At 46.1% G+C, this 26815-nt stretch overlaps 1 pseudogene; it reads right to left on the bottom strand.

Annotated features, from left to right (window-relative positions):
- Positions 1 to 118: 118 nt before the first annotated feature.
- Positions 119 to 26815, bottom strand: LOC115114836 (brefeldin A-inhibited guanine nucleotide-exchange protein 1-like; annotated as a pseudogene).

Below are 26815 nucleotides of genomic sequence, written 5' to 3'. Positions count from 1 at the left end.
GAATGTATAGCTCGTTCTCCAATGTAACTGACACTTTAACCCAAACATTATCCTCACAGGTGGCTAAGTGGAGAGCGGCTCATAAAACACCTGTAAACCATGTTTGATACTATTCCACTCCAATCATTTTTTAAATATATTTTTTTACCTTTATTTAACTAGGCAAGTCAGTTAAGAACAAATTCTTATTTTCAATGACGGCCTAGGAACAGTGGGTTAACTGCCTGTTCAGTGGCAGAACGACAGATTTCTACCTTGTCAGCTCAGGGATTTGACCTTGCAACCTTTCGGCTGCTAGTCCAACGCTCTAACCACTAGGCTACCCTGCCGCCCCATTACCACGAGCCTGTTCTCCTTAAAGGTGCCACCAACCTCGTGCTCGATTCTCATAACCCAAGCTTTTTGAAAATGACCATACGTGTAGTGACAGTGCAGCTGAAATGTTTTAGCATTTTTAGAATTTAGCAAATTCAAATTGTTTTAATTCAAATGTTACAGTAAAAAAAAGAAATTTTTACGTTACTCATCCTTTTCACACCTCAGTTTCATAAAATAATTCCAAGAGATAGCAAAAAGCACACCCTCCATAATGTTGGTCAGATGGAGAGAAATTAGTAAAATAATTGCATTGTTATTCTGATCATTAGTATGATATTTCTATGCCATACTGCAGCCATTCATTCAGTGCTTTTGTGGGTCCAACTCACTACACTATCTCTGGCCGGCACATCACTGTGTGGAGCTTCCAGTACCTTTCTGCGGTCACTGTGAAGGGAAAATTACAACTAAGTCTCGGTCTCAATTCATCCTTGCATCCCATCTCCACCTTCTCAAACGTATTGGAGGAGAAAGTCCAAGCTCTCTCCCCTTGGACTTTCTTCCCCAATGCAATTTGAGAACGAGGCGAGGAAAGATTAATTGAGAACTCTACTTTGTGATCGACTCACCCTGTCATTGCTGATCTTCACCACCTTGGTGAGGAAGAGATTGGTCCAGGCTTCCCGGTGGCTCTCTGATGTCAGCGTGAGTAAGTAGCCCAGGGCCTCACTACACCCACTGCAATAAGAAGAGACATTACAGAAGAGTGTGGCGCTTATTTCCAGACCCCGACCAGCAGAATATTAGTCTGGTGGAACCCAGCCTGATCTCAGTGTAACTCATTTTAAATGAAATGTGAGCGCAGCAGTCAGTCTGATTGACCAGGCAAGCAAAACACAGGTTCTTGCCTCAGTCTGTACTACTTGTAACCACTCCTGTCCACAATGATGGACTAAATGGTGCTGAACAGGATGCGTTTTACTGTTTTAACACAAGTCAATAGCACAATGTCCTCTAGCTAAGTTCTTACTTGAGCAGTCGCCTCTGCACCTCTTCCCAGGCTGCCTTGCGGCTGTCGTCTGTGTACATGCGGAACAGGATGCGGAGGCCACAGGCCAGACTGTTAGTCTCCTGCTTCAACAGGTTTGGTTTGGACTTCCCCTTGAAACCTGAGTAACACACACACATGCTGTGAGACAGCTGCTGTTGTATGTTAGTTTGTCAGTAAGCCATTCAAATGTCACTGTTTACTGAAAAACTGCTTCTATCTCAAGGACATCAGACTGTTAAATAGCCATCACTAGCTGGCTACCACCCGGTTACTAAACCCTGCACCTTAGAGACTGCTGCCCTATATACATTGGCATGGAATCACTGGTCACTTTAACAATGGAACACTAGTTACTTTAATAATGTTTACTAATTTCATATGTATATACTGTATTCTATACTACTGTATTTTAGTCAATGCCACTCCGACATTGGTGGCCCTAATATTTATATATTTTTTTTACTTTTAGATTTGTTTGTATTGTTGTGAATTGTTAGATATTACTTCACTATTGGAGCTAGAAACACAAGCATTTCGCTACACCCGCAATAACATCTGAAAAATACATGTGTATGTGACCAATAAAATGTTATTTGAGAGACAAAGGCATTGGCAAGGGTGAGACAAAATCTGGGGAGGGCTGTCTAGGAGCCAGGGAGTAGGGACTTGCCCCGTAAACCGTCAAACAAACTCACTGGCTGGGGTCCTAGCTTTGGGGCCGTCCTCATATGTGCCTGAGGAGCCACTGTACGTTCTCTGCCTCTGGTTTTTCCAGGGAGATCCTGTCCACACTGCACAGTGACTGCTGGTCCTCCGTACGAGTCTGGCCCTAATACCATCATGGCCACCTACAGTTGCAGGTTTTATCCCACGTCTCTGGGTGGAACTTCACCACGTTCAGAATGACCACGTTTTCCAGACAGTTGGTCCCTGAGCGCGCCAGCTGCTCGTTGTCTGAGGAGAGACAGGAGGTCAGAGGGAGGGTGAGATAGAGAGGTGAGAGCAGTTCAGAGGTAGAGAGAGCAGGTCAGAAAGAGGGAAGAGAAAAAGAGAGCAGGTCAGAGATAGAGGGAGAGAGAGAGAGACAAAGCCGTTCAGAGAGGGAGAGAGACAAAGCAGTTCAGAGAGAGAGAGAGAGACAAGAAAGCAGGTCAGAAAGTGAAAAGGAAGAGAGAGAGGCCTAAAACTCTGAGGTGTTTTAGATGAGACAGGGACAACAAGCCCTCTTCTCTCACCTTGCTGTACACCAGTACAGTTGAGACAGGATATGGTCCAGGTGAGTATCACTGAGTGAAGACATCACAGATGGCGTAAAGTGCATGGTTACAGGTGGTGGTCATCCATTCAGCTTTCTGGGTTTAAAGTGGAAAATTAAGCTCATTAGTATACAGCAGTTGGCACCGTATTCCCTATATAGTGCTCTACTTTTGTATTTTGTATTTTATAAAGCCTTTTTACATCAGCACTTGACACAAAGTGCTTTACACATACCGACCTAAACCCCAAAGAGCAAGAATTGCAGAAACAGAAGCACAGTGGATAGGAAAAACTCACTAGAAGTTTGTCCCAGGTAGGATGAGAGGGGCTTTACCTGGTCCTGATGTCCAGTTTACACCTGTTGATGATGCAGGACAGCTCAAACAGGATGGAGAACCACCCCCTCACCCATACCCGGTCCTCCGGGGCTACATTCATGTCATCACTAGTGTAGTCCTTGAAGGCCTGGCAAGATTGGGAGGAGAGTGTTTTAGACAGGGTTAGACAGTCTGATGGCCATGCAGAGGTGTTTAATGCATTACTTAGGACTTCTGCCCTAGTATTTCACATCCTAGTATTATCTCTGAATAGGCTACTTGAACTCCTTTGCTATGTAGTGCTCACCTGTGGCCTCTCAGACACATATTTAGCACAGTGGCATATGAGGCGGATGGACTCCATGCTGGTGTCAGGGAAGGATGCGTTACAGGCAAACTCAGACACTTTACAGCATCCTGGAAGGAGTCGATGGTGGCCAAGAAGTGTTTCTCAAATACATTTGCTGAGAACAAAAATTAAAAATACACGTTAGAATGTATATACAGTACCAGTGAAAAGGTTTGAACACACCTACTCATTCAAGGGTTTTTCTTTATTTTTACTATTTTCTACATTGTAGAATAATAGTGAAGACGTCAAAACTATGAAATAACACATCGAATCATGAAGTAACCAAAAAAAGTGTTAAATAAATCAAAATATATTTTATATTCTTCAAGGTAGCCATCTTTTGCCATGATGACAGCTTCGCACACTCTTGGCATTCTCTCAACCAGCTTCACCTGGAATTATTTTCCAACAGTCTTGAAGGAGTTCCCACATATGCTGAGCACTTGTTGGCTGCTTTTCCATCACTCTTCGGTCCAACTCATCCCAAACCATCTCAATTTGGTTGAGGTTAGGTGATTGTGGAGGCCAGGTCATCTGATGCAGCACTCAATCACTCTCCTTTTGGTCAAATAGCTCTTACACAGCCTGGAGGTGTGTTGGGTCATTGTCCTAAAAACAGATGATAGTGGGACTAAGCGCAAACCAGATGGGATGGCGTTTATCTCTGCAGAATGCTGTGGTAGCCATGCTGGTTAAGTGTGCCTTGAATTCTAAATAAAATCACAGACAGTGTCACCAGAAAAGCAGCCCCACACCAATCACACCTCCTCCTCCATGCTTCACGGTAGGAACCACACATGCGGAGATCATCTGTTCACCTACTCTGCGTCTCACAGAGACACGGCGGTTGGAAGCAAAAATCTCAAATTTGGGCTCATCAGAACAATGGAAAGATTTCCACCGGTCTAATGTCCATTGCTCGTGTTTCTTGGCCCAAGCAAGTCTCTTATTCTTATTGGTGTCCTTTAGTAGTGGTTTCTTTGCAACAATTCTACCATGAATGCCTGATTCACGCAGTCTCTGAACAGTTGATGTTGAGATGTCTGTTACTTGAAATCTGTGAAGCATTTATTTGCACTGCAAATTCTGAGGCTGGTAACTCTAATGAACTTATCCTCTGTAGCAGAGGTAACTCTGGGTATTCCTTTCCTGTGGTGGTCCTCATAGGAGCCAGTTTCATCATAGAGCTTGATGGTTTTTGTAACTGCACTGTGACTGTTTTTGTGACTGAAATTTTCCGCATTGACTGAACTTCATGTCTTAAAGTAACGGACTGTCGTTTCTCTGTTCTTGCCGTAATATGGACTTGGTCTTCCTGACCTTCTGTATCAAATCAAAAATATATATATTTGTCACATACAACAGGTGCCGACCTTACAGTGAAATGCTTACTTACAAGCCCTTAATCAACAATTCAGTTAAGAAAAATAAGTGTTAAGAAAGTATTTACTGAGCTGAAGTTTAAAAAAATAAATAATAATAAATACAAATTTAAAAAATGGGTGGGGACAATGCAAATAGTCTGGGTAGCCATTTGATTAGCTGTTCAGGAGTCTTATGGCTCGGGGGTAGAAGCTGTTAAGAAGCCATTTTGACCTAGACTTGGCGCTCCTCTACCTCTTGCAGTGAGAACAGTCTATGACTTGCCTGGAATCTTTGGCAAATTTTAGGGCCTTCCTCTGACGCCACCTGGTACAGAGGTCCTGGTGGCAGGAAGCTTTGCCCCAGTGATGTACTGAGCCGTACACACTACCTTGTTGTGCCTTGCGGTCAGAGACCGAGCAGTTGCCATACCAGGCGGTGATGCAACTAGTCAGGATGCTCTGGATGGTGCAGCTGTAGAACTCTTTGAGGATCTAAGGACCCATGCCAAATCTTTTCAGTCTCCTGAAGGAAATAGGCATTGTCCTGCCCTCTTCACAACTGTCTTGGTGTGTTTGGACCATGATAGTTTGTTGGTGATGTGCACACCAAGGAACTTGAAGCTCTCAACCTGCTCCACTACAGTCCCATCGATGAGAATGGGGGCATGCTTGGTCCTCCTTTTCCTGTAGTCCACAATCATCTCCTTTGTCTTGATCACGTTGAGGGAGATGTTGTTATCCTGTTACCACACTGCCAGATCTCTAACCTCCTCCCTATAGGTTTCTCATCATTGTCGGTGATCAGGCCTACCACTGTTGTGTCATTGGCAAACTTAATGATGGTGTTGGAGTCGTGCTTGGTCATGCAGTCATGGGTGAACAGGGAGTACAGGAGAGCACGCACCCCTGAGGGGCCCCCATGTTGAGGATCAGCGTGGCTGATGTGGTTACCTACCCTTACCATGTCACAACACGACTGATTGGCTCAAACGCATTAAGAAGTTAAAAGTTAATTTGTGGAATTTATTTCCAAGGCACACCTGTTTATTTAAATACATTCCAGGTGACTACCTCATGAAGCTGGTTGAGAGAATGCGAAGAGTGTACAAAGCTGTCATCAAGGCAAAGGGTGGCTACTTTGAAGAATCTCAAATATAAAATATTTTTGGATTTGGTTAACACTTTTTTGGTTACTACATGATTCCATATGTGTTATTTCATAGTTCTGATATCTTCACTATTATTCTACAATGTAGCAAATAGTCTAAATAAAAACTGGAATGAGTAGGTGTGTCCAAACGTTTGACTGGTACTGTATAAAAAGGAAAAATGAATAAATAAGTGCTCAAGGTTTCTGTTTTGAGTTTCTCTTTGCACTACCATCCTATATTATTCTTAATGTTTTCAGGGGTAAGTCACGTCTGGAATGCCAGCTCCACGATGCTCTCGTCCTGGTCTGAGGCAGCCAGGTGGAACACTGAGAAGATGTTCTTCCACCCCGACCGGATGTTCCCCGCCTGGGAGTTCACCCTCTGAGCTATACACCTCACCACCATGTCTCGAATAGTGGGAGACCTGTAGGCAATGGCATCATTGAATCATTATTGAATCATTGTATGATCTGAATCGTTTTCAAGGTTTGACTTACTGAATCATTGCAATGTCTGAATAGCTGAATCATTTCAAGGTTTGAATTGTTTTAGGCAACAAAGGATACAGGATACATTTCTGACCAGCGTTAAAATTTCCTTTCATGCATTACAAAATAAAACAAAGTTGACCTGTTCTTTTTCATGATATGTTCGAAAGGCCTCAAGAAATCCTTCTGGAATCGGAAGTGGGCGAGCTCTCCTTTTTCTGCCTCAGGGAATCCACGGCAAATATAGCCACATCCTCATTGGAGTTACATCCAACCTGTAGTTACAAATACATCACTCTCTCAACATCTACTTAAACATCAACACTAAAACAGCAGGTGAACAGCACAATAAATACTTGGCAATTATGGATTTCTTTCCCCCCAAACAAATATCACAAATATAAAAATATAAACCAGTACCTTGTTAAAATGATCCCGAATTCTGGACTACTGAAGCCTGATGCGACCCGTTGTAGTAGATCTCCACAATCTTCTGAAGGCTAAACATGCGTGGGTGTGTTGGCGAGGCTAGCTCGTCCATTGATACAGCACATAACCACCGGACAAAATCAACTGCATAGAGTGAACAAATTCATTTCAATCTGTTATCATTCATATTTCAGGCAATAAATTCAGTTTCACTCAATCAAGCATGGCACTTCAAAACTATATCAAAGAAATGATTTGCTTATATTTGTCCTGTTATTTGTCCTGTAAAGCAAATGTGTTTCTTGTATATCCCTACTCCCCACAGGGTATGGTGTCATGGTGTGGTGGTATATTTCTGCTTTACCAAATGAGGGGAGTTACATACTACACACCAGTCAGAGTTATACTTAAACTACATCTTTAATAAGCTTTGCAGTAGCATTTGACTTTCAACAATTCACTATCTATAATGAACCATTGAGAGTGACTACAGAAAAATACAAAGGTCTTTTATTGCCAAGATACATCCCTCTCAACTTACATGACGAACCACAGATCTTAGGAACTCTTCACAAAGGGACTTTTACTTGAGAAAGGAGTATCCCTTAGCCAGATAGCATTTGCTATAAATTATCGCTCAGTTTGGTCTCTAAAACGAGGTTCTAATCTCGTTCCTGGTACTTCATAGTACAAAAATTATACCTCATCCAAGGCATAACTCAATTGTCAACTCTAGATACTCCCATCTCAAGTAAACTCCCTCTTGACCCCACTCCTGGACAAGCTCACTAAGGGGAGCGAGCCTGTAGGTCATACACTGTCCCAGGATAAGTGTAAGATCAGAGAGGACATACAATGTTTCCAGACACTGCCATACACCTCCCCCCAATGGGAAAAGGTGGGAGTGACTGGCGCACAGACATTGTGGAGACAAGTAATTGGTTCCCCATTAATCACGCCATCCCTTCACATGGTTTAAGAATATGTAAAGACACATTCACATATGTTCCATTCTGTTCTCTTCCCTTTCTGATATTCTGCATAGCACCAGGGACATGTGAAAGACAAGCCTGACCTCTCCCCTCCCTGGGCCCCAAGTGACTGAGCCCTAGCTGAGGGAAAAGTGCAACTGCCAACACTATAGTCCAAAAGGATACATTCTAATGACAAGTATCTCACATAAGCATATTATGCAAATAAAACATCTTAATTATCTATGTTACCCAACTAATTCTGATTCATCCACCACAATGGCCAGGGTCACCATTGTCCAGCACCCCTGGAGCAATTGGGGTTAAGTGCCTTGCTCAAGAGTACAGCAACAGAATAAAAATGTTTCACCTTTTCGGCTCCAGGAATCAAACCAGCAACCTTTTGGTTACTGTCCCAACGCTCTAACTGAGGCTACTTGCCACCCCTACACATCATTGGATAAAAATGTACAGTTAGGATAAAAATGTAACTGATACCGACCTATTGCATTGCCATCCAGTCTGGTAGACCCAGTAAATATCCTGAAAAAACATAAAAATATGACATTTTCTCCATCTGCAAAAGTGAGCGTTTTTATGGTCTTATGGGGAGAGGCATTATAAAGGATAAAGGTTTATTGTGTAATAAAACTGGAGAGGGGAAAAACATATTGAATAAATTCCACTCTATCAGCCTACCTGTCAACAGCAACGACGACACTCTGGGAGCTTGTCTCTCCAATGGACTCCTGAATACTGGCTATCTGTTTACGGTCCACATTACCTCCAACTGCAAGACAAACAAGGTGTAATGAGAAAAAGCTGATGGTTCACGTTTCAAGCAAACCCCTTAGTCAAAACAATGACACATAACACTACATTATATGTTAAGAAAATATCAAACAATTAACCATGATATGACATTATCACTAAGATAAACACTGACATACACGTACAGCAAAACTAGCCATTGTGACAGTAGCCTAAAAAGGTATCTAATCCAACAGCCTGGGTGCATCCCAAATAGCCCCCTAGTATTCCCAATATTGACCAAAGCTCTATGGGGTTAGGGTGGAATAGGGAAAAGTGTGCCATTTGGAAAGCAGACTATTAATGAAAAAGAGAGAGGACTCACCCAGTCCCATGTACTCTGAGCTGTCTGACGCCTGCTCTCTCAGGCTGGCCAGGAGGCCCCCTTTGGCCGGGACCGTCCTGAGATGTAACGGGCCTACACCCCCGTCCCGATCAGCTGGGCCAGCTCCAACTGACTGATACACTTCAAGATCTGTGGAGAACAGAGAACAGAGGAGAACTTTTCAGATGGGATTTTAATGGAGGGTTACTATACTAATCATCCTTTATTTAGCTATTGAGTCAAGTTCTCTTTTACGATACTGGTTGGTAAAAACAATGTACAGGGAGCAAAGCCGACCTACGTCATTGAGGATATTCTCTTCTATAATAATGTCCTGGTTGGTCCGAAATATTGAAATACAGTGACTGTACTATGTAAGAGGATAATATGGAAGAGATTCTAACCTCATGCCAGGAGTTGCCCAGGTAGTTTCCGTCAGTGTGGGTGACAGTGATGAGGGTCTTGATGGTGTCGATGTTCTTCTGCTTCATCTCAGAGATACCACAGCTGGCGGTGAGCAGGGTGAACCGCGCCAGGGCCTGGACGTACGCATCACGTTCCAGTTGGATGGTGAAGATGCAGGCTATCCTGATGGCACAGCGGATCCCCTCCAGACACAGAGAGGCTACCTCAGTGTCATCACAGTCCTGAAGACCCACACTGAACGCTGCTAAGAACGGGGTCTATGCCAACTGGGGGAAAACACACACAAGGTCAGTACAAAAAGAAAGATTTATTTGGATTTCCAGACCTAGGATGTTGGTGCAAAAAATATTACATTTGAGTGTAAAAATGTGTAATACTGTCTTAGAATTGGTATTCTGCATTTGGTTCCAGCATCAACTACAATCCCATTTTATACTGAAGGGAATGCATTACTACTGTGAGTAATGGTGATGTAACAGCGTTGGGATGTTGTGCCTTAAACATTAGTCGGACCATTTAAATAGAATCAGTTTCATTCTAATTCTTATCCTAACAGTAATTTATTATATTCTTATCCTAACAGTAATGTATTCAATTCTTATCCTAACAGTAATTTATTATATTCTTATCCTAACAGTAATGTATTATATTCTTATCCTAACAGTAATGTATTATATTCTTATCCTAACAGTAATGTATTCTATTCTTATCCTAACAGTAATTTATTATATTCTTATCCTAACAGTAATGTATTATATTCTTATCCTAAAAGTAATTGATTCTAATTCTATGCGTCTGACGTGGTATAGGCGGGATACCTTGAACATAGGTCTGACGTGGTCTAGGCGGGTTACCTTGAACATGGATCTGACGTGGTCTAGGCGGGATACCTTGAACATGGGTCTGACGTGGTCTAGGCGGGATACCTTGAACATGGGTCTGACGTGGTCTAGGCGGGTTACCTTGAACATGGATCTGACGTGGTCTAGGCGGGATACCTTGAACATGGGTCTGACGTGGTAAACCAAGGGTCCTGGGTTGGAGCGAGCGGTCGCATCCGCACTCGGTCCGCAGGTAGTATTACATTTCATTACATTTCATTATAGTACAACGGTTTGAATTGTCTAATCTTAGCAATTTCTTCTTAGCTAGCTACATAGCCGTCTTTGTATCATAGATAATTGCGTAATTATCGTATTTCGTCGTCCTAACGCAGTCTACACTGCTATCTGCCCTGCAGCTAGCCAGCTAGCTAACGTCCACTGTCTACCGATTAGCAGCACAACTATTACACTCAACTGAACGACTTGATTAGTGTAGTGTTAGCTAGCTACATAGTTGTCTTTGCTGTCTTCGTATCCAAGATAATTGTGTAGTTTAGAGTGTGTAGTTTTAGAGTGATTATCTTAATTTACCGAGGTTAGCTAGCCAGCTATTTGTCGTCCTTAACGTAGGAGACACTGCTAGCTAGCCAACAGCTAGCCAACGTCTACCGAACAGAACTTCCGCACTCAACAACCCGGTCGCATTTCGCTTCGCTCCACAGGTAGTATCACATTTTTCATTTCATTTCATGACAGTACAACGGCTTGATTTGTTTGATCGTAGCTAGCTACATAGCTAGCTACATAGCCGTCTTTGTATCAAAGATAATTGTGTAGTCTAGAGCGATTTCCTAGGTTAGCTAGCCAGCTATTGTCGTTCTTTTAACGCAACATAAAGTAATCAACACTGCTAGCTAGCCAGCTAGCCCCGAATAGCAGCACAGTAGAAACTATTACACTCAACGGAACGACTTGATTAGTGTAGTGTCAACAACGCAGCCACTGCCAGCTAGCCTACATAGTCAACAACGCAGCCTCTGCCAGCTAGCCTACTTCAGCAGTACCGTATCATTTTAATCATTTTAGTCAATAAGATTCTTGCTACGTAAGCTTAACTTTCTGAACACTCGAGACGTGTAGTCCACTTGTCATTCCAATCTCCTTTGCATTAGCGTAGCCTCTTGTGTAGCCTGTCAACTATGTGTCTGTCTATCCCTGTTCTCTCCTCTCTGCACAGACCATACAAACGCTCCACACCGCGTGGCCGCGGCCACCTAATCTGGTGGTCCCAGCGCGCACGACCCACGTGGAGTTCCAGGTCTCCGGTAGCCTCTGGAACTGCCGATCTGCGGCCAACAAGGCAGAGTTCATCTCAGCCTATGCCTCCCTCCAGTCCCTCGACTTCTTGGCACTGACGGAAACATGGATCACCACAGACAACACTGCTACTCCTACTGCTCTCTCTTCGTCTGCCCACGTGTTCTCGCACACCCCAAGAGCTTCTGGTCAGCGGGGTGGTGGCACCGGGATCCTCATCTCTCCCAAGTGGTCATTCTCTCTTTCTCCCCTTACCCATCTGTCTATCGCCTCCTTTGAATTCCATGCTGTCACAGTTACCAGCCCTTTCAAGCTTAACATCCTTATCATTTATCGCCCTCCAGGTTCCCTCGGAGAGTTCATCAATGAGCTTGATGCCTTGATAAGCTCCTTTCCTGAGGACGGCTCACCTCTCACAGTTCTGGGCGACTTTAACCTCCCCACGTCTACCTTTGACTCATTCCTCTCTGCCTCTTTCTTTCCACTCCTCTCCTCTTTTGACCTCACCCTCTCACCTTCCCCCCCTACTCACAAGGCAGGAAATACGCTCGACCTCATCTTTACTAGATGCTGTTCTTCCACTAACCTCATTGCAACTCCCCTCCAAGTCTCCGACCACTACCTTGTATCCTTTTCCCTCTCGCTCTCATCCAACACTTCCCACACTGCCCCTACTCGGATGGTATCGCGCCGTCCCAACCTTCGCTCTCTCTCCCCCGCTACTCTCTCCTCTTCCATCCTATCATCTCTTCCCTCTGCTCAAACCTTCTCCAACCTATCTCCTGATTCTGCCTCCTCAACCCTCCTCTCCTCCCTTTCTGCATCCTTTGACTCTCTATGTCCCCTATCCTCCAGGCCGGCTCGGTCCTCCCTCCCGCTCCGTGGCTCGACGACTCATTGCGAGCTCACAGAACAGGGCTCCGGGCAGCCGAGCGGAAATGGAGGAAAACTCGCCTCCCTGCGGACCTGGCATCCTTTCACTCCCTCCTCTCTACATTTTCCTCTTCTCTCTCTGCTGCTAAAGCCACTTTCTACCACTCTAAATTCCAAGCATCTGCCTCTAACCCTAGGAAGCTCTTTGCCACCTTCTCCTCCCTCCTGAATCCTCCTCCCCTCCCCCTCTCCTCCCTCTCTGCAGATGACTTCGTCAACCATTTTGAAAAGAAGGTCGACGACATCCGATCCTCGTTTGCTAAGTCAAACGACACCGCTGGTTCTGCTCACACTGCCCTACCCTGTGCTCTGACCTCTTTCTCCCTCTCTCTCCAGATGAAATCTCGCGTCTTGTGACGGCCGGCCGCCCAACAACCTGCCCGCTTGACCCTATCCCCTCCTCTCTTCTCCAGACCATTTCCGGAGACCTTCTCCCTTACCTCACCTCGCTCATCAACTCATCCCTGACCGCTGGCTACGTCCCTTCCGTCTTCAAGAGAGCGAGAGTTGCACCCCTTCTGAAAAAACCTACACTCGATCCCTCCGATGTCAACAACTACAGACCAGTATCCCTTCTTTCTTTTCTCTCCAAAACTCTTGAACGTGCCGTCCTTGGCCAGCTCTCCCGCTATCTCTCTCAGAATGACCTTCTTGATCCATATCAGTCAGGTTTCAAGACTAGTCATTCAACTGAGACTGCTCTTCTCTGTATCACGGAGGCGCTCCGCACTGCTAAAGCTAACTCTCTCTCCTCTGCTCTCATCCTTCTAGACCTATCGGCTGCCTTCGATACTGTGAACCATCAGATCCTCCTCTCCACCCTCTCCGAGTTGGGCATCTCCGGCGCGGCCCACGCTTGGATTGCGTCCTACCTGACAGGTCGCTCCTACCAGGTGACGTGGCGAGAATCTGTCTCCACACCACGTGCTCTCACCACTGGTGTCCCCCAGGGCTCTGTTCTAGGCCCTCTCCTATTCTCGCTATACACCAAGTCACTTGGCTCTGTCATAACCTCACATGGTCTCTCCTATCATTGCTATGCAGACGACACACAATTAATCTTCTCCTTTCCCCCTTCTGATGACCAGGTGGCGAATCGCATCTCTGCATGTCTGGCAGACATATCAGTGTGGATGACGGATCACCACCTCAAGCTGAACCTCGGCAAGACGGAGCTGCTCTTCCTCCCGGGGAAGGACTGCCCGTTCCATGATCTCGCCATCACGGTTGACAACTCCATTGTGTCCTCCTCCCAGAGCGCTAAGAACCTTGGCGTGATCCTGGACAACACCCTGTCGTTCTCAACTAACATCAAGGCGGTGGCCCGTTCCTGTAGGTTCATGCTCTACAACATCCGCAGAGTACGACCCTGCCTCACACAGGAAGCGGCGCAGGTCCTAATCCAGGCACTTGTCATCTCCCGTCTGGATTACTGCAACTCGCTGTTGGCTGGGCTCCCTGCCTGTGCCATTAAACCCCTACAGCTCATCCAGAACGCCGCAGCCTGTCTGGTGTTCAACCTTCCCAAGTTCTCTCACGTCACCCCGCTCCTCCGCTCTCTCCACTGGCTTCCAGTTGAAGCTCGCATCCGCTACAAGACCATGGTGCTTGCCTACGGAGCTACGAGGGGAACGGCACCTCAGTACCTCCAGGCTCTGATCAGGCCCTACACCCAAACAAGGGCACTGCGTTCATCCACCTCTAGCCTGCTCGCCTCCCTACCACTGAGGAAGTACAGTTCCCGCTCAGCCCAGTCAAAACTGTTCGCTGCTCTGGCCCCCCAATGGTGGAACAAACTCCCTCACGACGCCAGGACAGCGGAGTCAATCACCACCTTCAGGAGACACCTGAAACCCCACCTCTTTAAGGAATACCTAGGATAGGATAAAGTAATCCCTCTCACCCCCTTAAAAGATTTAGATGCACTACTGTTCCACTGGATGTCATAAGGTGAATGCACCAATTTGTAAGTCGCTCTGGATAAGAGCGTCTGCTAAATGACTTAAATGTAAATGTTAAATGTCTAGGCGGGATACCTTGAACATGGGTCTGACGTGGTCTAGGCGGGTTACCTTGAACATGGGTCTGACGTGGTCTAGGCGGGATACCTTGAACATGGGTCTGACGTGGTCTAGGCGGGTTACCTTGAACATGGGTCTGATGGGGTCTAGGCGGGTTACCTTGAACATAGGTCTGACATGGTCTAGGCGAGTTACCTTGAACATGGATCTGACGTGGTCTAGGCAGGATACCTTGAACATGGGTCTGACGTGGTCTAGGCGGGATACCTTGAACATGGGTCTGACGTGGTCTAGGCGTGTTACCTTGAACATGGGTCTGACGTGGTCTAGGCGGGTTACCTTGAACATGGATCTGACGTGGTCTAGGCGGGTTACCTTGAACATGGGTCTGACGTGGTCTAGGCGGGTTACCTTGAACATGGGTCTGACGTGGTCTAGGCGGGATACCTTGAACATGGGTCTGACGTGGTCTAGGCGGGTTACCTTGAACATGGGTCTGATGTAGGCGGGTTACCTTGAACATGGGGCGTGGTTACCTTGAACATGGGTCTGATGTGGTCTAGGCGGGTTACCTTGAACATGGGTCTGACGTGGTCTAGGCGGGTTACCTTGAACATGGGTCTGACGTGGTCTAGGCGGGTTACCTTGAACATGGATCTGACGGGGTCTAGGCGGGTTACCTTGAACATGGGTCTGACGGGGTCTAGGCGGGTACCTTGAACATGGGTCTGACGTCGTCTAGGCGGGTTACCTTGAACATGGGTCTGGCGGGGTCTAGGCGGGTTACCTTGAACATGGGTCTGACGGGGTCTAGGCGGGTTACCTTGAACATAGGTCTGACGTGGTTTAGGTGCGTGGCGCTGGTGTAGGGAGCCTGGACGTGGCTGACTGCCTCCATCAGGGCCTTGGCTGTCGTAGCCATCTGCTCCATCTCTACGTGGGAGGGGTCGAAACAGACAGACACTCAGTGAGCATGCTCTCACACGCAAACACACACCTACTGTACACAGTGTCAACACCTAACCACACAAAACAATAATGTTGATGCCATCACTGTGCCTCTGAGGACAGACTAGCTTTGAGTCCATGTAGTATGTTTGTTTCCTTCTTGACCCTTGTCCTTTTGTCCACCAGCAACAGAAAAGAGACTTGCTTTGTTTGCTGGATTTGAGGGTGATTTTATTTGCGTCGTTCATGGTTATTTTCTTCCTGCGAATTCGTCGTAAATGGCTGACAGGTACTCCTCAGGGAAATCTTTGCTGTCGTTGATTCCTCGATTCATCTTGATGTATTGCTCTTTCGTCATTTTATACTTCACCTGGAGGAGGGGGGAGGAGTCAAAAAAATGTTTAGGTCACAGAAAAAAGCCGTGTCTGAGTGACTTACTTGTGGACTGTGAAGGTCTGTTGTCAACATAATGATTGAATAAGCCAGGACGTATCTGCACTGGTGAACTCAGTTTGCCTGAAGGATTAGAGAAACAAGTCCAATGTCATAACATCTACTGTGCAATAACATAACTACCAACATCATCCATTAACCCACACCATGGGGTCTGTCTAGTGAGATTCCAGAGAGACACTCACCCTTGGTTACATTCTAAATATCTGGCCACAAATTTCTCCATTAGTCGATCGATCTCCTGGGCCTCTCCGGGCACACGGACACCCTCCAGGAACAGACGCAGAGCCGAGACAAAGTCCTTGCCTTGGAAATCCATCTGGTCCACGTAGGCGTACATCCCCTCTTTATTAATGCGCTCGTTATCCCCGATGAACTCCTCCACCTGAGTCTGGAAAGCAAAGTCCATAGAGAGGAACTTCAACATACACATAAACAATGAAAATATAGTGTACACTGTATATTCAATATATTTGTGGACAAGAAAAAGTGAGAACAACAAAAGTTTGACATTTAACAAAATGAAAAAATATCTCAGATTAAGACAGATCTTTTAGGGGCAGTTTCCCCAGACATATTGAGCTTGATGTTTTGTCCAGGATGAGGCTTCATACGTGTCTGGTAAGCTGCCCCCTGAAGGCTAACCGGCAGTGAATCCCATTGCATGTTATGTAGTTCCAGCGGGTCCTTACAGAATCTAGCCTCTCCTCCTGATGCAGAAACTGAGCTAGGTCCTCCAGCGTGGTACCCAGCATGCCTTGCTCCTGTAGATACCGGATGCCCCTCTTTGGCTTCTTGTTGAACCTGCACAGGAAGAGAGAGCGGGGGAAATGTCACATCTGTATGACACAGGCACATTTGAGAGCACAAATTCTGCTCGGTCACTTTTCACCGACTGAGCAGAATGACTGATCTACAAATCCTAATGATTAGTTATTTAGGATGCAAGTGAAAGCTGCTCTGACATTACTTCCAGTCTCCCACACACTTACAAGTGAATGCCTTGCTCGATGATCTCCTTCTGCCGCTTGAGGACCTCGATGGCTCTGCGTTGTCCGTTCCTGACATGAGGGTGCTGTAGGAGCCGATGCCCGAGGAGGCATTGGAGTCCAGGGAGTTGAGTGGTTGATACTCTCTGGGGGCTTGGTGCTCTCACTGGGCTCCTGCTCCACGGGCTTCTCCTGACCTACAGAGGTGAGGGGTGGCACGTAGGGACATCCCGTAATGTCAAGAATTACCCTTCCCTTTATAAAACCCCGTCAGAGGTCTCAGGGGCTCACTACGAGGTCTGCTGCTGTAAGCTTGAACACCACTAGTGCGCACTTCAGGTTGGCAAACACAGGGCCACACAACAAACTGAAGAGTCGCTACTTGACTTTTTTTTTGCTTAAACTGACATTCAAGATCAACCTCAGTCTCTAACTAACTGGAACCATGAGTCTAGGAATAGATTTGATGCTTTACCTGCTCTTCCTTGGAACAACAAAGACAGAGAGCAAAGCAGATCCAGATCAGCAATGGAACATGTCGTGATAAACACAAATATAATTGAGTCTGAGCTGCAGAGAGATGTCAGATGTGTAGTGAAGAGATATGGGTGGGAGCAGGGCCGTCGCGTCTCAGTGGGTTTGTGGGTCATTAAGAAGCCCCTAGGCTACTGCAGTAGTTATGAATGAGCATGACTTGGTCTCAGAGGAAACACATTATTTATTCAACAGTAGGTAGAATTGTAGGTAAGTGGTATCTTACCTAGACTGGTCTGAGAGTTGGGGTTCACAGACTGATCATTGCTCCACTCCACCATACACTTGAGGATAGACACTCGACACCCCAGACCCCTTTTCCTCAAGCTCAGCTCCTACAACAAATAAACACATTTAAAATGGTCACACAACAGGAAAGGAGATGTATGGAAGGTGAGTGTCCATTGGAAGCATCTCTTACCTGAGCAGGTGTGGTGCCAAGCCCCACTCTGCCCTGTGCCATCTTAACCAGCCTCTCAAATATATTAGCAGCGTTCAGGTCACAGTCGTAGTTGACATAGATATCTTCAAGTGGGAGAGGAGGGTGAGGAAGATGGAGAGCGAGAAGACCTCGGGGACCGAGGAGGCGCCGTTCTTAGACAGCGCCACACACAGGTACTGCTTGATGGCGTCGATGCAACATCTCGTTGGTCTCGAAGACGGGCCCAGCGTTCTGCAGGATGGACAGCAGCAGCTGGATGGACAGCACCTTGGAGCGCAGCTCGTGAGATTGACAGAGACGTTTCCTTGACGCATCCCAAATGCCTTATTATGCATTTTAAGACTCATCACAAGCATATATGACATCTTTACAATGTCATACAATCTTCTTCTAATGATCTGGACTAACAGACAGTTGACAATGTTATGCATAGACATCCCATACTATACGCCTTAGACATAATAAAGGCTCAAAACAAGTTACAATATGTACCCACGCCCTTTCAGGGCTACCAAGAGGTTCAATCACAGTCAACTCCTATGGCCATAGCCTACCGGTCTATTCATACAGTGATTCATTGTGACAGGGTATCAAGGAGAGTTTACTTATGATCAGGGGGTCCATCGGACAGAGGCTTCATGGAGAGTTTGCAGAGGGAGCGAAACACTAAGAAGGCGTCCTTCTGGAGGATATGGGAGAACTTAGCAACAGGGGAGGAACCACTCGTAGCTCCAGATTCCTAGAAAAGGAAATGCACAGATGTCTCTGATATTAAACACACAATATGTACATTAGTACGCCAAATCAGATGCCACTCTAATAATTGGATTTATCAACTAATCTGTTAATACTCCATAGACAGTAATCGAATCCCAAATGGCACCCTATTCCCTATTTAGTGCACTACTTTTGACCAGGGCCATATGTAGTGCACTATATAGGGAATAGGGTGCTATTTGGGAAGCTATCAATGGCATTCTATGTAGGGGAGCAGTGTGGGTGGGCACCTGAGTGTCGTTGGAGGAGACAGAGAGCCTGTCGTCCGCCAGTGAGGGAGTGAAGGCAGGATATATGGGCGTGCCAGGGATACCGTCGGCATGGACGTTCTCAGTGTCGCTGCCCAGCTCGCCCTCCTCCTCCTCCACCACCGGGACTGGCACATCGTCTACACACTCTGTAACGCTGCACACACACACGCAGGCATGCGGGAACACACAGACACACAGGGACATCAGCAAAAGAGCTAAAGATTGTCTCAGAAAACAACAGTGGGGCTAAAAATGAATTAGAACGTAAGAATGTATATTTCTTCCTAGCGCATTGAGTCCAATGTTCTACAGACAAGACAGGACATACTATATTGGAGTATAAAAGGTAAGAAACTGATGTGTTACCTCCAACAACTTTATTGACAACTTCCTGCAGCATGGTCTGGACCACCTCTTGAGCTTGCTCCTCATAGTTGACTGGTTCTTCCTCTACAAGCCCTTCAGCATCTTGCTGGAACAAACCTAGAGAGATTTAAATGCACTTCACCATGCTTTCCTATGGTGACTTTGAAGTCATATTGACACAGACGGAGCTGCTATGTAATAAACCATTGCACATAACTCCTTTGTGAGATCTTCCATTTAATGTATCCCTCCACTATGAGTACAAAACATATTCAACGGCAGAGGTTTTCATTTTCATTTCATTATGAATCCCAATAAAGGACCTCTGCCTTGTAGAGTTTAACTGCCTCTGGTCAGGCCAAGAAGTCTAGAATGGATGCCACATTCAGACATTAGTAGTATCCTTGGCTTGTCTCCTGTAGCGTCAGGAGGCTTGATGTACAAGTACATCAACGGACAGAACGCTCGTCTACCGCAAGACCTTACCGCCAATCCATCTCCTTAATGCCGAGCAGACACACATCGGGGTCCCATTTTTTACAGTCTTTGTTATGACTCAGCCGGAGATCAAACTCCCAACCCTGCAATCTCAGGGTGGACACTAATCACAAGGCCACTGAGATGGTCGGTCACACACACACACACACACACACACACACACAAACACACACACACACTATACTTTGATTTGTTTAACAATTTTTTGTTACTACATGATTCCATGTGTTATTTCATTATTCTACAATGTAGAAAATAGTAAACAATAAAGAAAACCCCTTGAATGAGTAGGTATGACCAAACTTTTGACTGGTTCTGTATATAATAAAACACCTTCCTAATATCGAGTTGTACCCCCCCTTTGCTCTCAGAATAGCGATTTGTCGGGGCATGGACTATACAAGGTGTCAAAGGCGTTCCACAGGGAAGCTAGCCCATGTTTACTCCAATGCTTCCCACAGTTGTGTCAAGTTGGCTGGATGTCCTTTGGGTGGTGGACCATTCTTGATACACATGGGGTACTGTTGAGCGTGAAAAACCCAGTAGCTTTGCAGTTCTTACCACAAACCGTTGCGCCTGGCACCTACTACCATACCCCGTTCAAAGGCACTTAGATCTTTCTTCTTGCCCATTCACCCTCTGAATGGCACACATACACAATCCATGTCTCAGTCCTTCTTTAACCGGTCTCCTCCCCTTCATCTACACTGATTGACGTGGATTTAACAAGTGACATCAATAAGGGATCATAGCTTTCACATGGATTCACCTGGTCAGTCTATGTCATGGAAAGAGCAGGTGTTAATATTTTGTAGACTCCGTGTATATTTATACATGGCCTATTCTTCATTAAGTGCACTACTTTTGACTAGGGCCCATTTGGCTCTGTTCAAAAGTAGTGCATTATCAAGGGAATAGGGTGCCATTTGGGACTCAGCCCTTGGCTTTGGCTGGACGTTTTATTACCTCCTTCCCTCCATTTAAGAGCTCTATTAACATGGCAGACCTCTCTCTCTCAGCAGAGAATAGGAATACTGATTCACACACATGGATTTTACAGACAGTGATATGTATGAAGCTTAATCAAATGCAATGACTCAGTGAAATATGCAACAATGACTTCCAGATAGACATAGAGAAAAGGACTTATTCTCACTTTGAGTGAGAGACAAAAAGAGAGAGATACTTACCCTGTGCAGCAGCTGCAGTAGCCTGGTCCGCCTCAGTCTGCTCGTTTTCAGCACTGCAGAACACAGAGACATTTTCTGGCTCCGGGTCATCTTGGGCATTTTGATCAGGCACCTGAGAGGTCACCACCTGAGGTGTGGGTGAGGAGGTGTGCTGCTCCTGTTTAGGGGAGGCAGAGGGCTGAGGTGAGGCTGTGTGGGGCTCCTGGTTCTGTTGGGGGGAGGCATGAGGTTTCTGGTCGGGGGGGGGGAACAGGGGACACAAAGTGGGGGGAAGCGAGGGCCTGTTGGTGGGGTGAAGCGCGGGGGCCTTGGTGCTGGTGGGGGGATGAAGGAAGCTCCTGCCCCTGTTGGCTGCTTGGTGACTGCTGCAGATGCTGCTGTCTCAGACGCTCCCTTCTCCATCTGTCTGGCCTCCTGGAACTGTACGCAGAGACACGGACACAGACGCTCCTTCTCCATCTGTCTGGCCTCCTGGAACTGTACGCAGAGACACGGACACAGACGGAAACACACAGACACAGACATCATCGTAGTGGCTACTTGAAAATCCTAGCCCTAGATTGTACAAAACATAACCATAGGCCAAACAATTTTGGACCATGCACTGTCCAGCCAAGCACAAAAACAATCTACAGCACTGGCATCATTAGAATTTTGTCATGGTATCAGGTATTTTGTCTTCGGCATACAGGTAAGGAAAGGAAGGAAGGAAACCAACACCATGTTGTTAGCAAAGATTTACTATGGTTACATGCACACAATGGTGTGATTATTGTGGATAGTCAGATTAACATAATAATTTCATTATTACATTTACACATCTGAAATCAGGCTGCACTCTGTTAAATGCAGAAAATTCACAATCAAACTAAACGTTCTACCACAGCGATCATGTTATTTTTGGGATGCATACTTGTTTCGGGGGTTCGGACATATTATTTTGTACGTGCAAACTACTTTTAAGACGTATCCATTCAGATGTTCCGAACTCACTTCACTCACGCTAAAAAGGGAGGAAATAGAATTACCAGAATGGGGGGGGTAGGCCCTCAGACTACTGACATTTTACTGGAACAATAATGGATACATTTAACATGGCCACCAGTCCACCCATCATGGCAAATTGACTTGAATTGGGATTTTTGTTCTAGCAATTTTTTTTGTGACACATAGAGTCGGGGGGGGGGGGGGGTCTGGTTGATGAGGTTCTTGCTGGCCAGGTAGATGTTGTAGCAGGTCCTGACCGCCTGCAGCACCGTTCCCTCGTGGATCTCGATGTGCTGAGAAGTCACTACTGTCAGCAGAGCCTGCAGAGGGACAGCATCCACAGAACTAGAATGCTTTACTCCTATGGGTACACTTTTCTATGGCACCAACCTAACAGTCACTACTACTCACAGTAAACAAGATACTGGAGGTTTTGTGACTGAGCCCAAAGCATTGTAAAATCATGAGATTGTCATTATTATAATGAAACCCTGCAGAAGTGTGTACAATTTCATTTCATTTTTAAATAATGGATATCATGAACAAAATCAATTATGGGTTCCTCCTGTCCCTGAAAATCCTGATTTTGATGCCATTGCTTAGTGGGCAGTAATATTGAACACTCAAACACAACAACAGAGGACTATGTCCACTGTGTATGTGCCAGCTGTTAGATCTACTGGTTTGGCACAACCCTGAGAGAATGGGCCTGAACACACCATTGATGTGTGTTATCTGCTCAGTGGTTAGATGACAGACAGACAGGCCAACAGGGCCAGTCATGCCAGACACAGGATTAACACTGGGGAGGAGCGGAGAGGCAGGCTGGGGCTAGTATGTCTGTCACACAGACAGGAGGAGAGCAGAGGCAGGCTGGGGCTGGTCTGTTTGTCACACAGACAGGAGGAGAGCAGAGGCAGGCTGGGGCTGGTCTGTTTGTCACACAGACAGGAGGAGCGGAGAGGCAGGCTGGGGCTGGTCTGTTTGTCACACAGACAGGAGGAGAGCAGAGGCAGGCTGGGGTTGGTCTGTTTGTCACACAGACAGGAGGAGCGGAGAGGCAGGCTGGGGCTGGTCTGTTTGTCACACAGACAGGAGGAGAGCAGAGGCAGGCTGGGGCTAGTCTGTTTGTCACACAGACAGGAGGAGAGGAGAGGCAGGCTGGGGCTAGTATGTCTGTCACACAGACAGGAGGAGCGGAGAGGCAGGCTGGGGCTGGTCTGTTTGTCACACAGACAGGAGGAGAGCAGAGGCAGGCTGGGGCTGGTCTGTTTGTCACACAGACAGGAGGAGAGCAGAGGCAGGCTGGGGCTGGTCTGTTTGTCACACAGACAGGAGGAGCGGAGAGGCAGGCTGGGGCTAGTCTGTTTGTCACACAGACAGGAGGAGCGGAGAGGCAGGCTGGGGCTGGTCTGTTTGTCACACAGACAGGAGGAGCAAAGAGGCAGGCTGGGGCTGGTCTGTTTGTCACACAGACAGGAGGAGCGGAGAGGCAGGCTGGGGCTGGTCTGTTTGTCACACAGACAGGAGGAGCGGAGAGGCAGGCTGGGGCTGGTCTGTTTGTCACACAGACAGGAGGAGCGGAGAGGCAGGCTGGGGCTGGTCTGTTTGTCACACAGACAGGAGGAGCGGAGAGGCAGGCTGGGGCTGGTCTGTTTGTCACACAGACAGGAGGAGCGGAGAGGCAGGCTGGGGCTGGTCTGTTTGTCACACAGACAGGAGGAGCGGAGAGGCAGGCTGGGGCGGGTCTGTTATGAAATAATTCATCAGAGGTCTAATATTGGGCTACCAAACACCCTTCCATTATGTCAGTAACTTATGGTTACGTCCCAAATGGCATCTGTTTCCTTTATAGTGCACTATTTTTGACCAGGGCTGTGACGACTGTGGAATTTTGACTAAAGATTAATCCACATATAGTCCAAATTATTTTTGCAGCAAAATGTTTTGAGCTCACAATGCATCTTTGAAAATGATATATGACACACCTAATGAACACAATACAGCTTGCGGTGACACCCCTGTCTCAAATTGGAAATACAGTGCATTCGAAAAGTAATCAGACCCCTTGACTTTTTCCACATTTTACTTTACAGCCTTATTCTAAAATGTATTAAATATTTTTTTCGCCTCAATCTACACACAATACCACATATCGACAAAGCAACCTTTTAAATATTTTTTTTCAAATGTATTACAAACAAAAAACATAAATATTACATTGACATAAGTATTCAGACCCTTTACTTAGTACTTTGTTAAAGCACCTTTGGCTTTTTAGGTTATATGGGGAGCATTGCTGCACAGCTATTTCAGTTCTCTCCAGAGATGTTGGATCGGGTTCAAATCAAATCAAATGTATTTATATAGTCCTTTGTACATCAGCCAATATCTCAAAGTGCTGTACAGAAACCCAGCCTAAAACCCCAAACAGCAAGCAATGCAGGTGTAGAAGCACGGTGGCTAGGAAAAACTCCCTAGAAAGGCCAAATCCTAGGAAGAAACCTAGAGAGGAACCAGGCTATGTGGGGTGGCCAGTCCTCTTCTGGCTGTGCCGGGTGGAGATTATAACAGAACATGGCCAAGATGTTCACATGTTCATAAATGACCAGCATGGCCCAATAATAATAAGGCAGAACAGTTGAAACTGGAGCAGCAGCACGGCCAGGTAGACTGGGGACAGCAAGGAGTCATCATGTCAGGTAGTCCTGAGGCATGGTCCTAGGGCTCAGGTCCTCCGAGAGAGAGAAAGAAAGAGAGAAAGAGAGAATTAGAGAGAGCACACTTAAATTCACACAGGACACCGAATAGGACAGGAGAAGTACTCCAGATATAACAAACTGATCCTAGCCCCCCGACACATAAACTACTGCAGCATAAATACTGGAGGCTGAGACAGGAGGGGTCAGGAGACACTGTGGCCCCATCCGAGGACACCCCCGGACAGGGCCAAACAGAAAGGATATAACCCCACCCACTTTGCCAAAGCACAGCCCCCACACCACTAGAGGGATATCTTCAACTACCAACTTACCATCCTGAGACAAGGCTGAGTATAGCCCACAAAGATCTCTGCCACGGCACAACCCAAGGGGGGGGGGGGGCAACCCAGACAGGATGACCACATCAGTAACTCAACCCACTCAGGTGACGAACCCCTCCCAGGGACGGTATGAGAGAGCCCCAGTAAGCCAGTGACTCAGCCCCTGTAATAGGGTTAGAGGCAGAGAATCCCAGTGGAAAGAGGGGAACCGGCCAGGCAGAGAGAGCAAGGGCGGTTCGTTGCTCCAGAGCCTTTCCGTTCACCTTCCCACTCCTGGGCCAGACTACACTCAATCATATGACCCACTGAAGAGATGAGTCTTCAGTAAAGACTTAAAGGTTGAGACCGAGTTTACGTCTCTGACATGGGTAGGCAGACTGTTCCATAAAAATGGATCTCTATAGGAGAAAGCCCTGCCTCCAGCTGTTTGCTTAGAAATTCTAGGGACAATTAGGAGGCCTGCGTCTTGTGACCGTAGCGTACGTGTAGGTATGTACAGCAGGACCAAATCAGAGAGATAGGTAGGAGCAAGCACATTTAATGCTTTGTAGGTTAGCAGTAAAACCTTGAAATCAGCCCTTGCTTTGACAGGAAGCCAGTGTAGGGAGGCTAGCACTGGAGTAATATGATCAATTTTTTTGGTTCTAGTCAGGATTCTAGCAGCCGTATTTAGCACTAACTGAAGTTTATTTAGTGCTTTATCCGGGTAGCCGGAAAGTAGAGCATTGCAGTATGTGACAAAAGCATGGATTAATTTTTCTGCATCATTTTTGGACAGAAAGTTTCTGATTTTTGCAATGTTACGTAGATGGAAAAAAGCTTGTCCTTGAAATGTTCTTCAAAAGAGAGATCAGGGTCCAGAGTAACGCCGAGGTCCTTCACAGTTTTATTTGAGACGACTGTACAACCATTAAGATTAATTGTCAGATTCTACAGAAGATCTCTTTGTTTCTTGGGACCTAGAACAAGCATCTCTGTTTTGTCCAAGTTTAAAAGTAGAAAGTTTGCAGCCATCCATTTCCTTATGTCTGAAACACATGCTTCTAGCGAGGGTAATTTTGGGGCTTCACCATGTTTCATTGAAATGTACAGCTGTGTGTCATCCGCATAGCAGTGAAAGTTAACATTATGTTTTCGAATGACATCCCCAAGAGGTAAAATATATAGTGAAAACAATAGTGGTCCTAAAAACGGAACCTTGAGGAACAACGAAATTTACAGTTGATTTGTCAGAGGACAAACCATTCACAGAGACAAACTGATATCTTTCCGACAGATAAGATCTAAACCAGGCCAGAACTTGTCCATGTAGACCAATTTGGGTTTCCAATCTCTCCAAAAGAATGTGGTGATCGATGGTATCAAAAGCAGCACTAAGGTCTAGGAGCACGAGGACAGATGCAGAGCCTCGGTCTGATGCCATTAAAAGGTCATTTACCACCTTCACAAGTGCAGTCTCGGTGCTATGATGGGGTCTAAAACCAGACTGAAGCAATTTTGTATACACAACAGAGCTGTGTTCAAATACCCATACTAACATAGTATATACTCCATAATATACTATTAGTTCATTTTAGTATACTGTAAACGAACGGTATCCTTTCAGTTGAGTGTACTAGAGATTCGCCTGTCTACCGGAAGTTGATGCTATTGCTATGCAACTTTTTGCTAGCATAACAAATGACTAGCTAGACTTCGAGTGCGTTCGTAAATTCAGAGCTTTTCACTCTCATGGCACACACAGTCCTGCTGCCACACACAAGTGAGAGAACACCTCACTCGGACCATTTTACTCACCCTTGCAGAGCTGGCTAGGACATCACGTCCAAATCATCCTAAAGTATTTCAAATGGATTGTGTAGCTCAAAGTCCCTTGTAGATGATTTGGACATGGGTGAAAGTTTCTAATATTGATACCAAGACTTGAAATGGATTTGTGCCACAAATGCTATAACCACATATAGAAGGAGCAGTTACCAGCAT

Source organism: Oncorhynchus nerka, linkage group LG9b (genome assembly GCF_034236695.1).
Source record: "Oncorhynchus nerka isolate Pitt River linkage group LG9b, Oner_Uvic_2.0, whole genome shotgun sequence".
Lineage (NCBI taxonomy): Eukaryota > Metazoa > Chordata > Actinopteri > Salmoniformes > Salmonidae > Oncorhynchus > Oncorhynchus nerka.
The sequence above is the reverse complement of the archived record's forward strand: the minus strand, read 5'-3'. Positions and strand labels throughout refer to the sequence as shown.